This window comes from Manis javanica, chromosome 6 (assembly GCF_040802235.1).
Source record: "Manis javanica isolate MJ-LG chromosome 6, MJ_LKY, whole genome shotgun sequence".
In the NCBI taxonomy this organism is placed as follows: Eukaryota; Metazoa; Chordata; class Mammalia; order Pholidota; family Manidae; genus Manis; species Manis javanica.
This window is the reverse complement of record NC_133161.1, coordinates 70,016,239-70,031,569: the sequence shown is the minus strand read 5'-3', so window position 1 is coordinate 70,031,569 and position 15,331 is coordinate 70,016,239. Positions and strand designations below refer to the sequence as shown.

The following is a 15,331-nucleotide window of genomic DNA, read 5'->3' as shown; positions in this document are numbered from 1 at the left end:
TCACAAGAATCCCGTCCACTCAGAGCAAGTCTGCAGGCAGCAAGCTGGTCTCTGCCTCTGGGCCTCTGCCCCCGTAGCTGGCTCAGTCTCTGTTCTCAGCACTGCCGCCACTCCATTCTCTGCTCTCTTGCAGCTGTGCAGCCCAGGGCACTTGGAAGAGCAATTTATATAGAGTCAATAGTAATGTATTGCCCACATATGTGTAGTGAGCTAGCCAACCAGGGCCAGGTGAGAATCATGGCCATAGAAACCTTTACTTTATCCACAGTTAGTCTGGTATAACTAGTCTTGAATAAGTCACAATACCCTCTGGGTCTTGGTTTTTCCATCTTCTAACTGGGACAATTGGACTAGATTCCTCCAAGTGCTGGGATCTCTGATTCTGTGCTTAGGCATTCCAAATAAGGGAATATCATGAAGTGTACCCAGTAGATATTTGTTGAATGAATGAATGAAAAATTTACAAATAATATAATAGCCTTTAACTAAATGCCTTGGGGGCTTTAATTCTGACAGAGTAAATGAGTGTAAATGATATTATTGATCATCATAACCACACTGATGGACATTTACAATGCCTCCAAACGGAATGAATTGCTATGTGGAAAGTAAATGTTTTTGTTTGTGGTCTTTATGATGAAAAAAAGAAATAGAGCTCAGTGAAATAAGCCAGGCGGAGAAAGACAAGTACCAAATGATTTCACTCATCTGTAGAGTAGAACAACAAAGCAAAAACTGAAGGAACAAAACAGCAGCAGATTCACAGCATCCAAGAAGGGACTAGCAGTTACCAAAGGGGAGGGTTGGAGGAGGGTGGGTGGGAAGGGAGGGGAAAGGGGAATAATGGGTATTACGATTAGCACACATAATGTGGGGGGGTCATGGCGAACACAGTATAGCACAGAGAAGACAAGTAGTGACTCTATAGCATCTTACTACACTGATGGACAGTGACTGTTATGGGGTTTGTGGGGAGGACTTGATAATAGGGGGAAATATAGTAACCACAATGTTGCTCATGTGACATCTTCATAAGATTATATATCAATGATACCTTTATCTAAAAAAAATAGAGCAGTTGTCACCCCTCACCATTCCCCTCTACAGATATGAAAACAGTATAGACAATATTAAAAGTCACACAGGTAATATGCAGTAACAAGTACAAGCTAGGGACACAGAGGTATTCAGTATTATCTCATGATTGAAAAGAAGTTCTAGAGCTTCTCAGTCCAGGATGTATATTAGAATCCTGGGGAACTTTCAAAGCACACTGGATTCCTGGCCTCTCAATCAAGGTTTTGATTCACTGGGTGTGACCCAGGTGTTGTTGGTAAGGACACATCTCTTTAAGTTCCTGGGAGGAAGTCTGGCTAGATATGAAATGAACTTTTAGCTCTGTTTTACTCTTGTCTTTCATTTTCCCTGAGACATCTACCTGAAGAGAAATAGAGAAGACAGGTGTAGAGAAAATGGAAGTTCCCTGGGCAGGATTCTCACCTGGCCCTCATCTGCCGCCCACTGCGCACGTGCAGTGGTTGCAGGCACAGGCTTGCACACGTTGGGGCAGTGGTTTATTACTGACTCTGTATAAAGAGCTCCACCCAGTGCTATGGGGCTGTGAGGCGGTGGGGAGTTCTGGAGGCAGAGACCGGTTTGCTGTGTGCAGACTTGCCCTCTGGAGGTAGAGGGATTCTAGCCCTTGACCTGCCACCAGAATAAAGCTGGGTATAAACCCTTTCACCCCAAGAATGTTCCATTATCATTTCTCAGTCTCACCGAATCCAGAGGGAACTTGCCTGGAGCTGAAACCCTGAGGTGAGGCATTTAGCGAGACAAGAGGAAAATGGAACTTCTCTGTCAGGAAGCATCTGGTATGATTTTTAATTTTTAAAAACAAAATGATTCTTAAATGAGGGAAATAGTTATTTTTAGAAAATTTTAAGAACATTATATGATGCTTCTTTCTTGATTATAGAAAATCCAGCATCTATGTTAAAAATCCTGTGTGGCAGAAATGAGCCATGACATCACAGAACATCCCATGCTGTGGGGCTGAACCACAATGAAGATCTACTCCAGGTAAGTGGGCATCAGTTTACATTCTCAGAGCCACCAACCCATCTGCCCAGGTAAGATAAAAATGACCTTCAGCAAATTAGACTGAATGTGTTCACTTGAAATGTGATCTGGTTTTAGTGAGAAAGAATGAAGTTTTGTGTTTGTACTCTGCCTTTGAGAGACCTGTGGCTGAGAGCCAGGCCCAGTGGTGCCATGCTGGCAGAGAGGGATCCGTTAGATTGCAAGGTAAGGGCAGAGAGGGACCAGTAAGATTGCAAGGTAAAATTCCTTTCCCAAAATCTCTTGCCCCCAACAACATTGGTTTCACGACAGGAAATGAGGTCTGAGCTTGCTCATTACTGAAAATCTAATTTTGGGGGAGCCATTCTCTCAAGAGTTTGCGGGCAACTCTGAGACTCAAGTTATAGAAATATGATACTGTTATCTTGGAAGAAGATCCTAATGTGGTTCTTAAAATCTAACAGGTTTCCTAATCTCATACCACATAAATAAACAGATGCCCTACATCCTTTTGGACCTTGTAGTACATATGACAAAAACAAAAGAAAATGAAAAAACTTTCAAGACAACTCAGCAAAAAATTCCAATTTAGAATCATTTTAAAACTTTGGAGATCAACTGCTTTCAAAGCAAAAACTAGCTTTATTTTCTTTCTAAAGATTTTGGCCGAAACCACATTTGGAATATGTACATTTAGAGATTAGCTTTCTGCCAAATACTGAAGTTCCCAGTTTATTTCCATGGAAATGATTCCATCAAGTGAGTCTTATTTGTTCCAAGAGCAGTGTTGCATTTGTAGACTATGTCCCTGAGTAAGGACTGAGTATAAAATAACTTATATATGATATCAAAATATCATGAAATTTTAAATACAAAACTGAAAAATCTCTATGGTAAAATTGGTAATATTAATTCTAATTTCAAATTGTGGATTTTTATAGCTGAATACATAAAAATACAGTTTGGTTACATCACTAGTTTGATCTAAAACTTCTCTATAATCATATTTAGCATTATATTTGAATACTTGAACTATTTGTTGACTCTAGAAGAGATTTTCAGGATGATTTTATGAATAACTATATCTTAAACTTTTCTGAAGGTTTTTGAGATTTTTTTTCCCCTATAAATTTCCCTACTGTGAGCAAAGGCATTTATATTATTTCACTGATTAGAGTGGAACTCAGGATAGAGTAGTAAATACCTTAAATCATTTACACTGATGATATAAACATGTGTCTTCTCTGAAAAACTATTTTTGAAGTCCAAGTAGATCAACATTTCCTGGTTTGGAGTAACATGAGGAACTTAGCCTTGGCAGGAAAGGACTCTAGGAAATACTAAGGTGGGGTCATCTTTCACTGACAGAAGGCTTCTCTGGGATAGTTCTGTGATGACCCCACCTTTCCCTAGTGTGCCAGAGAGGCGTCCGTGAAGAAGCAACAAGGCTTTCTGAAGGGAACTTTTAATTAAAGCTCCTTTAGTCAGTCTTTTAAGAAAAGCTAGGAATGACACTGAAGTTTGCATATGTTACATCAAATCCTTCATCTCTAAGCCTGGCCCAAGAGAACTAGAGAACCTCTAGAGTATTAATTGGGAAAGTGACAGAATCTATTTGGAGAGTAGGTTGGGAAAGAGCAATCATAGAGGCAGAGACAGTCAGGGAGCCTGGGGACTGGAGAATTGGGAAAGACTTTATGGAGGATGTGAGAACAGAAAGATAAATGTAAAAATATTCAAGGTGAAAAAAATGGATATGTATTGCTTAGGGACACAAACACAGGTGACTGGAAAATGGAGATAGCTAGAAATTTAGGAATGACACATAGAAGTTGCTTCCCAGTGGGAGGGGAATGGAGTGAGACTGGGGATGGAGTTGTAGGGTACTGGTAACCATTGTAAAGTCAAAATTGTTGGTGGCTTGGTATTACCTCCACAACCACCATGTGTGGCAGATGGCATCTTCATTTCATTGAGGAAGAAACTGCATGATTACCTGCCTAGTTCCTCAGTATGGTAATTACACATTGATCTACTTGGACTTCAAAATAGTTTTTCAGGGTAATCAATCCAGACAGATTAAGAGACTTATTCAAAGTTTTCCATTTAGTAAAGAGGCAGAGCCTAAATTCAAACCTGTTTTTCTGATTCTATAGTCCACATTTTCATTTTTCCAGTACCTCACAATGGTACCCTCATTTTAGAAAAGCATTTCTCTTGTTTTGTGGCACAATAATTTGTTATAAAATTGATTCAGAGCCTCAAAAATATATGTAGCATGGGACTTTTTGTGAAATTTATGTTGAATTGACAATGATTTGATGGGTCTAACACAGGGGTACCCTCATAATTAAATCCAGCTGGAGATCCTAAAATATTTAAGATAATTATTTTTATAGTATGAATTACTATGACATATACAGACAATCTGAAAAGTCTAATTGAAAAGTAACACTCAGAGTGGAAGAGGCTCTTCAGCAGTTTTTAAAGAGCTCCATGCATCCTAGCTGCATCTGCCCCTTACACATGCTAGAGTATCCTATGATCCCACAGCAAATGATCTGGTTCTAAATAGCACTCTGACCTTTTTTTGTCTTGGTAAATGGAAACACTGACATAATTTATGATAACCACTTTCCTTCCAACGTGTGATTACTGTACTGAGGAACTAGCAGGTAATCAAGAAGGCAGTAGAACCTGCTATGGATCAATCAACATATTTAAGGCACACCAGAGGCCCCATGAAGGCCGGAGAGATCGTTAACATCCTCCAGAGGGGTGGACATTCCCAAAGCCAGACAGAGCCGCTGCAGGAGGCAGCTGCTCTTCCATAATGCCCTGCATGCCCAGGAAAGCCTAGAGACCTGGCCCTCACCTGCGTGTGAATCCAGACCCCTTCCGCCCTGTGCTTCTGCAATGGTCTTAAAGCAATACTGGCTTCAGAGGAACTTGGGGTATGCGTCATCCCAAAGGACAATTAGAAGCCTCAAGTGCTCCATGGAGGATCTGACAAATATTACTGTCTAGGAAGATCAAGCTAATCATTCATGTTAATAAATGTTAAAATGAAAGAAAAAAAGTCTTAACATCTACTAAATAAAATAATACGTTTTTATTTGCTGGGACACTTGAATACTGCAATACAGAACCACTGGTTTCTTGCAAAACAGCTGGTTTAAAAAGAAATTTGTTTTATTCCCATTCATCTGAGTTTTCATGTTTTAATCTTAATATTTATCTCTTTTTTAAAAGACAATATATTCTAGAATGTTGTTTTTTCAATAAAACTTTTTAAACTTTCCGTATGGCATTGTGAGATGACAGACCTAGGTTTGAGGTCCCCACTATGGCATTTATGAGCTGTGTGACCTTGGGAAAGTCAGTCAGTCTCTCTAAGGCTCCATTTTCTCATTTGAAAAATGGGCGTTGTAATGCCTGCCTTGCAGTGTTCACATGAACTCCAAGGAGGTTGGATCTATAAAACATCTAATGCAATAAGCATTCAATATATAGACACTTATTTTAATTGTGACCTGGGCGTATTCTATTTCTCTTTGAGAATAAACTGTAATTAAAGAATGTAGCTTCTATAAAGCCTAGTAAGTCAGCAAGAGAGCCCAGTTGCAGTCAGACAAGTAGAAAGTCATTAGAAAGCTTATAGAATTAAGATAATAACCTTTCTTCCTTTGTACAATAAGATTAGAAGAGATTCACAGACTTATGGAATGGTTCTTGAATATTCCTAGTAAAATTTTTTCCTTTCATAAACAACTTTAAAATTTTTAACATTAAAAAAAGTTCTGTTCATATACCTGCTATCTTTGACACCAACTTCTGTCATAATTATAAAGAACAGTCTTCAATAGTATCTCAAAATTATTCTGCTCTGAAAATGGCTTTTAAAAATAATCTCAAATAATATGTACAGGCTCTTCAGCCAGATTTTTCCTTGTGCTCTATGAATAGACTTACTTCCTTAAAAAAATGGTATCTCACTGACACTGTTTGAAGAAAGGATTTAGGAAATAATGAAAACAATGGTGATAATAACAGCTAATATTATTAACATTTACTATGTATTAATGTTCAAAGTGCTTTACATATGTTGTCTCATTTAATTCTCACAGTTCTGGATGGGGTAGGTCATGCCGTTTTACAGACTGAAAAAAAAATGAGGCACAGAGAGATTAGGAAGACAGGAATGGGCAATGACATGGCATGTCCTGAGGACATCAGTGTTAAGGCATGTGGCCTTAGACATCCCAGAGGCAAGTGAGCAAAGACTTTTCAAATTCAAGAAATAAGGGGAGAGGGAGAGTGAAAAAACAGTAGGGTCACAGCATTCCTATCTCTCTTTCTTCTCCATGGAAAGCTTCCTTTAAATATATAATCCATATATATCAACGAGTTCTGTACCCTGTGCAGATGGAGATAGCATTTTGGGAGTGCCCTATAAGCAGTGTTTGTAACTAAACTAAACTTAGAAGGAAACTTAGACAATGCTAATAATTACTGGAGTTACAGATATTAGTATTCAAGTGATATTACTTATCCATATTTTTGTCCTGGTTTTGTCCACACCACTTTAGGCTAATCAAAATACTACTCTAGATTCCCGTCTATAAAATGAAAGGACTTTATTAGCTGATGTCTAAGGTCCCTTGAAACTTGACATTCTCTAGTTCTTATAACAGCTCAGGAAACTTCATCCTAATCTTTTATATGATCTCATCTTTAATACATTTTGAGACCAAGGGCCTTATCAAATTGTTCTCGACCTCTACCCACAAGGCCAGCTTCTTGTTTTAGTCTCTGAATCTCAGGCATGAGAGATTTCACTTGCATTGGAAGCAGGGAAAATGATACTGACATCCTATAGATGTAAGGTGCTCCACTTTGTTTACCAACTGAGTTACTTATTTCTGCTGTGATACTATTCCAATGAAAAAATCAGTAAGTTCCACAAAATAGCGGCAGACTTACAGACTCCAAGAAGGGACTAGCGGTTAACAAGGGGAGGGGTGAGGGAGGGACAGAGAAGGAGATTGAGGGGTATTATGATTAGTTCACATGGTGTGGGGTGCATCACAGGGAAGACAGTGTAGCACAGAGAATACAAGTATTGACTCTGTGACTGGATGGTCACTGCAATGGGGTATGCGGGGGGACTCGATAATATGGGTGAATGTAGTGATTACATTGTTTTTCTTGTGAAATCTTCATAGGAGTATATATCAATGATACCTTAATAAAAAAATCATTAAGTTCCAGTGTGGCCAAGACAAAGAGAACCTATTTTAGGGTAGTTATGCCCACTTTCACCATAATGAGAACAAACTTTGGTTAATCTTAGCACAAGGGCAGAGATGGAAACCTTCTCTGTTATTATATGTTATGATATAATTTTTATTTTAAAGGCCCAAAGCTTGGTGGTATAATTAGCACATTTGTTTGTGGTAGTCTCAATCTCTTTACATGCCAAGAGTAGATCTCTCATACCAATGGAGACCAGAAAGGACTTACCCAAAGATTAGCATCCCTGAGAATGCATTATTCTGAATTTTTTAATATTATGCTTCATCATATTTTGCAGTTGATTTCTACATACATGATCTCAATTGTACCTCACAAGAACACTTACTGGGGACAGCAAATGCTATAATTTAGGAAAATATATCTGCTGAAATGCTCCAGTCACACAGCGTGTGGAATGTGCCCATGCTTTACCATGTGTATAAAGGCTATCATACAGGACTAGGAGCCCAAGGAATCTGTCATTATTACCCAATGTGGAAATGCTAAAGAAAGGACTAGAACCCAAGTCTTTCTACTTAAAGGCCCTTTCTTCTTGTTCTATTATGCAAAGATTAAGATTATCCTTTCATAGAATGATAGGTGAGTTTTCTCATAATGATACTTATTTTCCAAAAGAGATGATATATTTCTTTTTTGTAATAAGAATGTAATAACCAATTATTAGAAGTCCTTCATAAAGTATAAATGGCCTAGAGGAGAGAATTATGTTGTATCACTCTTAAGTTCCTCTAGGTTTTTAGGAGACAACTTTAGGTTGCTGAGTTGTAAGTTCGTAGCATTGAAAGTGAAAAGGAATTGTGGTTCGGAGCATGAGAATAAGTCCAAGGAGGACAGGCTTGGGTAGAACATAGGGGTGCTTTTGGCCATTAGAACCATGTGAGTATGAAATGGCTGCTGTTTGAGAAGAGGATACTCTAAAGTTGACAAGAGGGTGTCAAGCCACTATTTCACAGTTTGGCCTCTGCTAATCTATACAACTTCTGAGGCGACTCCATTTTAACACAGGGAGTCAGAATTGAAGATTTTTTTTTCTATTATGCAAGACCTATTGTAGTGCCAGGCACTAAGTCCAAACTCTGAAAGTGCTTCTAACCTTAGGAAGTTTGAAATACTGGAAAGAGCTGTGGGTTACTGTCAAAAGATCTGAGTTTGCTTTGAGATGTTTTTGTTATTTGCTAGCCATGTAGCCTGGGCTAATGACTTGTATCTCTGGCACAGATATCCATCCTATAAAACTTAGATGACATTAATAATTATATCTCTTTACATAGTAGGGAAGAATCAATAGTTATATGTTATAAACTATGAATGATTAGTATACCTAAATTTTTATTATTTCTGCTTTTGGAAAAGACCTTTTAAATATAGCATAATAATTCATAACAATGCTGCCATCTTAAAATTCTTAAAGGATTACATGACTAAGAAGTAAGAGTGATGAAACTATATAGGAAGAAAAGAAAACTAAGTTATTATTACATCCAAGCTACTCGAACGTTAAGGATTTAAGATACTAAACATACACACACACACACACACACACACACACACACACACACACTTCTTTGTGTGTGGTTATTATGAAGGCAGCCTGACTCATTGACCCCTTAGGATTACTTTCTATCTCATAGCTAACAAGGATATATTTTCTATCCAAGATAAGGAAATCTTGTTGAATAAAATATTGACCCAAGGAAAACTTTAAAAGAGATTAGTTCAATATAACTATACAGAAAATCCGGAAATAAGTCGAACTCCCCATGCAAATTTATGATGGGGTAAAGGTGGCACTTTATATTAGTAGGGAAAAAAATGGATTGCTTAATAAATGGTGCTGGAACGACTATAAAGCCATTTGGGAAAAGAATGAGTTTTTTTCTTCATTCCCTATACCTAAATAAATTTTAGATGGATAAAATAAACTAAAAACATGAAACATTAAAAACAGATAAAAATATGAATACTTTATGATTATGGAACAGAAAAGCCCTACAAGCATATCAAACTCAGGCATAAAAGACAAGACTGATAATTCTGACAATACAGAAATTTAAAATTTCTTTACAATACCATCTACACAAACCTATGCACAAACAGCAAAACATACATCTGGAACTGAAAAATACAACATATATGACCGAAAATTGTCTAAAATCCTTATTAAAAACAAAAAATAAGAGGAAACACTCAATAAAAATAAAATACAAATAACCACTTTAAATATGAAAAAACTCCACTCATAATTAAAGAAGTATTTAACTCCATTAATAAGAAATTAACCCCATTCATAGTAAATAAATGCAAATTAATGTGAAGAACTTTCTCCTGTTTTTGGCAAAGACTAAAAATGTCTTCTTACCTATGTTGGTAGTATCCGTTATTTTTGAATTGTTGGTAGGAGTGAAGGGACACTATGTGTTTTAGGGTAATAACAATAAAAAGTTAACCCAACTAGTTCTAGAAATTTGTACTAGAGTCACATTAGTATGTGTAGAGCACACAAAGGTGGTTGCAGCAGTCTTTGAAAAAGCAGAAGTTTGGAAACTATAGAATAGTTATTTTTCATAACACAATAGAACATGAATTATTAAAGAGTGAGATCAATCTCTATGGGATGATATAGAAAGAACCTCAGGATGTACAAAGTTAAAAAAATTAAGTGTTCATAGTTTGATCCCATTTGTGTTTCTAATAAACATATATTTTCATTTCACAGAGAAGTATCCAGAAGGATACAAAAGAAATTATTTACAGTGGAAGTTGAATTGGAGAATTGAGAGAAAAAATACGTTTATTTTTTATTTAACTGTTAGATAATGAGCATGTTAATTTTTTCACTAAAAAGTTTAAACCATGCTAACTGAATAGTGAGTTTTACTCATTAACTGCTACACATAGTCTCCTATGTGTTTTAGAATCTTATATAAAAACCTTTTTAAAGTTATAGACTTTAAAGATTTCCCATCTTCACTCATACATACCAAACCTTTCCTTGGTTTTACTTATTCTGTAAATTTAAGTTTCATAAATTTTGTTGTCACATTATATAGAACCTTTATATTGCCTTAACTATCTGATTAGGTTAACATGAATTAGCCTAAATGAAAACTAATACCTATCATCAATATAATTTTAGGAAGATGCAAATGATTAAGAAAAAAGTCTAGTAGTAAAATATCAACAAAATTTGTCAAAAGTGTGTTCTCTTATGCAATGTGCAAACCATTTGGAGCAAAAACCAAAGGATGGAGCATAATTAAATTTATTAGCTTATTCTGTTTCTTTGTTCATATAAAATAGGTTAAGAAAACTGAGATGACTCCACTACTACATTATTAATGTTAACGTTTTAAATTAGCATTACTAAAAATCTTGATTCACAATACTGATCTCTTTGAAATGTAATAGAACATAATAATTTATAAGTTATTTGTTGAAATGAATGCTCAAGAATACATTATCCATTAATCCTGGCTTAATCAGGTTTCTAATTTATTTCTTTTCTTACCACTTAAAATCTAGAGGAATTACTTTTGAATTTTCTTTTTAAATAGTTTCAAATCCAATTGCCTGCTCTATTCCACATGCTCCATTCCTCCATAAACACTATTTTGATATGCTTCTGTAGCCTTCACTATATTTTTATTGGTGGCTGTCCAGAGGGTGCTTAGTGAAAGCTTTAAAAATAAACTAGAGATAAAGGGATGGATAAAGGAGGACCTTTGTCTCAGAATCCCTGGATTTCTTACCTAGCTCCTCTACTGGACTGCGATGTTATCTAAGGCAGAGATGGTGTCTTGCTGACCACCATCTTCTCATCATCTACTAGGCCTTCAGTCATGTTTCCTAAGTGAACCAATGAGTCAAGTCTATCCCTCTGTCTTCGATTTTTTTCCCCACATTTATTCAAATATATGTCCCATGTCTTCAACTAGACTGGGGGCTCTTTGAGGACAGGACTCACACTCTGTTGGTCTTAGTGAGTCCCAATTAGTGTTCAGCAGTGTGTCTTGGATAAAGCAACACTCAAAAGTAAATAAGAAAACATTCCCTTTGATTATTTTTTAAACCTAAAGATGATTCCCCTATTTTAAAATCTAAACCACAATAGTGAAGCAAAAATTAGGTCAATATAAAGAAGTTTCTAGTAAGTATTAAAAATCTAGTATCTAGTTCCAATATCTAATATTTTGAAAAAGAGGTAGGTTTCCTTTTGATGTAGTGAGATTTTAAGATCCCAAATCCAACAAATATGTGTTACTGGCCTAGAAATTCCTATAATGAATGGCCACGTTTTATATTTGTTCTAGATAATATATTTATAACTCTAAGACTCTCTGATAATAGCACTCTATAATTACATTTCCTATTTCCATCCTTAAACATTTTTTATCAGAGAGGTCACAACCACTCATTAAATAAAATGCAAAGTATATGTAGAGTGAAAAAGAAAATTGGCTAGAGTCCCACTACCCCATCACAACCGCCTCCAATATTTTTGGTCTATTTTTTTCTAATTTGTTTTTTTGTATGTATATTTATAATTTTATCTTCCAAGTTATAATCAAATGATGAGGTTATATCTCATATATTTTATTTATGAATTTTATTTCAGCCTGAGGAGAAAAATGCTTTTGAGGGTTAAGTAAGCAAATTTAGTTCCAAATTCCATAAACTTGCTGATTGTGTTCTCTTCTCACAAGGAGCTTACATATGCCATTGATCACATAGAATTATCAAAATATTATACTAGGAAACAAAATAAGTACAAATGAAAATGATGTATGTGTGTATATAATTTTTTTTTTTCAATTAGCAATAATCGCGCCTCGGATAAACCTCATTGGCTACGATACTGCCACTGTGCAAAGCTGTATATAATTTTTATAAATACTTGTATCTTTAATCCTTTGTACCTAAGTAGCTGATGAGACTCCATAATCTTTTTTCAGACTGTTGATTCCAAAGGCACTCATAATAAAGTATGCCTTAAAGTGAGTTTTGTATCTCTATTGGTTTCTACTATGAAACTAAAATATTTAGGGCAAGTCTTATCACTTCCCCAAGTGTCAGTCTCTCCATCTTTAAAAAAAATGGTAAATATTTATAGTAGACTTTTATTTTTAAAGATGGAGAGACTGACACTTGCAGGAGTGCATGTAACTTACAGTGTTGTTTAGAGAATTCAAGGAATTAATGCATGCAATTTACCTAGAGAAATGCCTGAATACTAGCAAGTATTTCATAGATGTTCATATAATTATCATTACTGAGAAAGTCTTATGGTCAAATATTAATCTCAAATCTTGAGACTTAGTAAATGGTAATCTTTTCTTGTAATTTTGTAATAATCTTTTAGAAATCACGCATTCCAATCTTTTTCCTGTTACAGACACTCCTATCTTTCTATTTGACCAATTCAAGAAATAATGAAAAACATGACATTTTAACACTAACTCTCTGCTGTACTTTGCTCCAATTATTTAAATTTCTTAAAGAATCTGGATTTAGTTTAACAGAAGTTGCCAGGCCACTACAGACTTGTAAGCTATCTCCAAAGGTACCTGATTGGACTTCTCAGAACTATGTTCAGACTAACAACATGAAATAACTATCCCATAAAGGCAGAGAGACTTTCAAGTTAAGGCTAAGAGCAGATGATAGGGTAGGTTATAGTGTGTATGCCAAACACCAAGCTAAAGGATCCAGGTTGCTGGGTGGCAAGCTTTCCCTTCAGTACAGCAGTGTCCTCATTGAGATCGAGGCTGGAGATTTTAGTCTAGTAAATTTGTCAACTTCAAAGTTTAAAAACAAGTTAGGATTTAGATAGTCAATCAGTGTTAATCCTTAAATTTTCCCTCCTTCCTCTTCTTTTTCCTTTCCTTTTTCTAGCATTCTGAGAAACGTCTTTATTACATCTAGAATACTTCTCTATATGCATTGCAAAATGTGTATGGCTTCCATTCACTGATTAATTCTTTGACTATAGAATATTTCAGTAATAGCTTCAAATTTTCTTTTTTTGGTTAATGTTCTTTATGTATTTTAGAGACATTTTCATATTAATTTAAAAGAGACTGAGTGCTCTTTGGAAAAGAATTATTGTGTGTGGGGAAATCAGTGCTTAATCCAAGTGGAAAAAAATGAGTAAATTTGGAATTCACTCTTTTGCTTCTATTGCCACTTTTAGACATAGGAATTAAACAAGAGCAGGTGAAATGTGATTAGAAATGATGGATATTTCTCAATGAGCTATTCTGAGGAGGAGTCAATATAAAGATTAGAAACCACTATTCCAAAAGGATTCATGTGCTATAAAATACAGAAAAAGCCAATAGTATCCATTTATGTGAACTGGATTTTTTGTTTATTTAGGTGAGGGAGCTTGGCCCCTGGGTGATGAAGCAGTTTTCCTCAGAATGACACTGCTAAACAGCAGCAGAGCATGGTGGGACACCGTCCGTGTTGGCATTTATTCTTTTGTTTGTATCAATTAATCACACTGTTATTGTCCCTTAGAGATAAGTGGTCAATACACTCTTAGAACAGTGTAAAGAAAGGGAAACAAAAAGATAAAGTATTACCAATACTGATTCAGAGACAAGGTAAAGGAAAATATTAAATTGCAATTTATAGTGAATATTTTAAATCACTTATGTTTGTATATATGGTTATTTAAGTATGGTCATAAAGAGTGTGAATAAGAAGGCTTTCAAGATATTCTGGAGAATATAAAATAATGTAAAATGAAATTTTATTCCATTCAGGAAGATCATACAGTTTAAACAGCAAATTATTATAAAAAGAAATAAAATGATTTCATGTGTTTCTCAATACAAGATGTTAGTTATTATAACATAACTACAAAGCTTTAGAAATTTATTCAATATCTTCAACAAAAGATATTTTTTTAAAAAGGAGAGAGAGAGAGTCAATGTTTGACAGTATAGGATTACAAACAAGTATAAGATACCAATTTTCTAGCTCTGGGTTATTCCATTCCCAGAATACGTGGCCTTAGTTTAGCTCTTTTGATACAAGGTGAACTAAATTGTTCCAAAGAGCACAAAACTCTGGAACAAAATAAAATAGGTTTCAGAAAAAAAATCTATTTTTCCTACAGGACTGCTCTCTCCCAAATTTAGGTTTGTATTATCAAATGTATTTTTCTTTATAAGGAGTGATTATATGCAAAAAAGTTCTAAAACTTAACAGAATTTCAAATTCACTCAGTAACATATCTTCTTACTTCTCTGTCAAATAGGTAGCTTGGCAAATGAGTGAATTTCAGAGGATATATATATACATATATATATATATATATACACGTACACATATATATATATATACTATGTCATATTTACTTATATTTTTATGTACTAAAATAGACACATAAATCCATATTTATAAAAGTTTATATACATGACATTTTTATAAGTTAATATATAGTATATACTATTCATTAAAAAGTATAGATTTATATTCAAATTTTATATGTAAATATTGTGTATCTATAAGGTATTCCAACAATCTTTATAGTTCTAATCTTTAATTACTTTCAAACTATAAATGCTGCAAATGTATAAAAATATCATTTGAAAATGTAACAATCTGTTTTATAATTTGTGATATTTGAGTAATAAATTTTTTGTTAAAAATATTTTTTTAAATCTCTGACTACAGATGACAACTGAAATATGTAGACTTATTCAGAAAATAACTGAATGATTCTTAAAAGAGAGTATCCAAAATTTTTCCTGCTTCAAAACATTGTATATAAGTTTCTGAGACAAAACAATGGCCCATAGTGATTATAAAAGTAAACATAAACAGCAGAAGCACTTCACTAAACAGAAGCCCACCAGAATTCTGTGCTCCTTCAGTAGGTTTGCCTTAGTGGGAAAGGAAATGCTACATTCAGGATTAAAATGGT

At 34.9% G+C, this 15,331-nt stretch overlaps 1 protein-coding gene and 1 pseudogene across 1 annotated transcript in view; both read right to left on the bottom strand.

The window, feature by feature from the left end:
• CALCR (calcitonin receptor) overlaps positions 1-15,331 on the bottom strand; it is a 134,274-nt gene that overhangs the window by 75,305 nt on the left and 43,638 nt on the right. The window lies entirely within an intron of this gene.
• On the bottom strand, positions 12,121-12,271 carry LOC118972674 (U4 spliceosomal RNA; annotated as a pseudogene).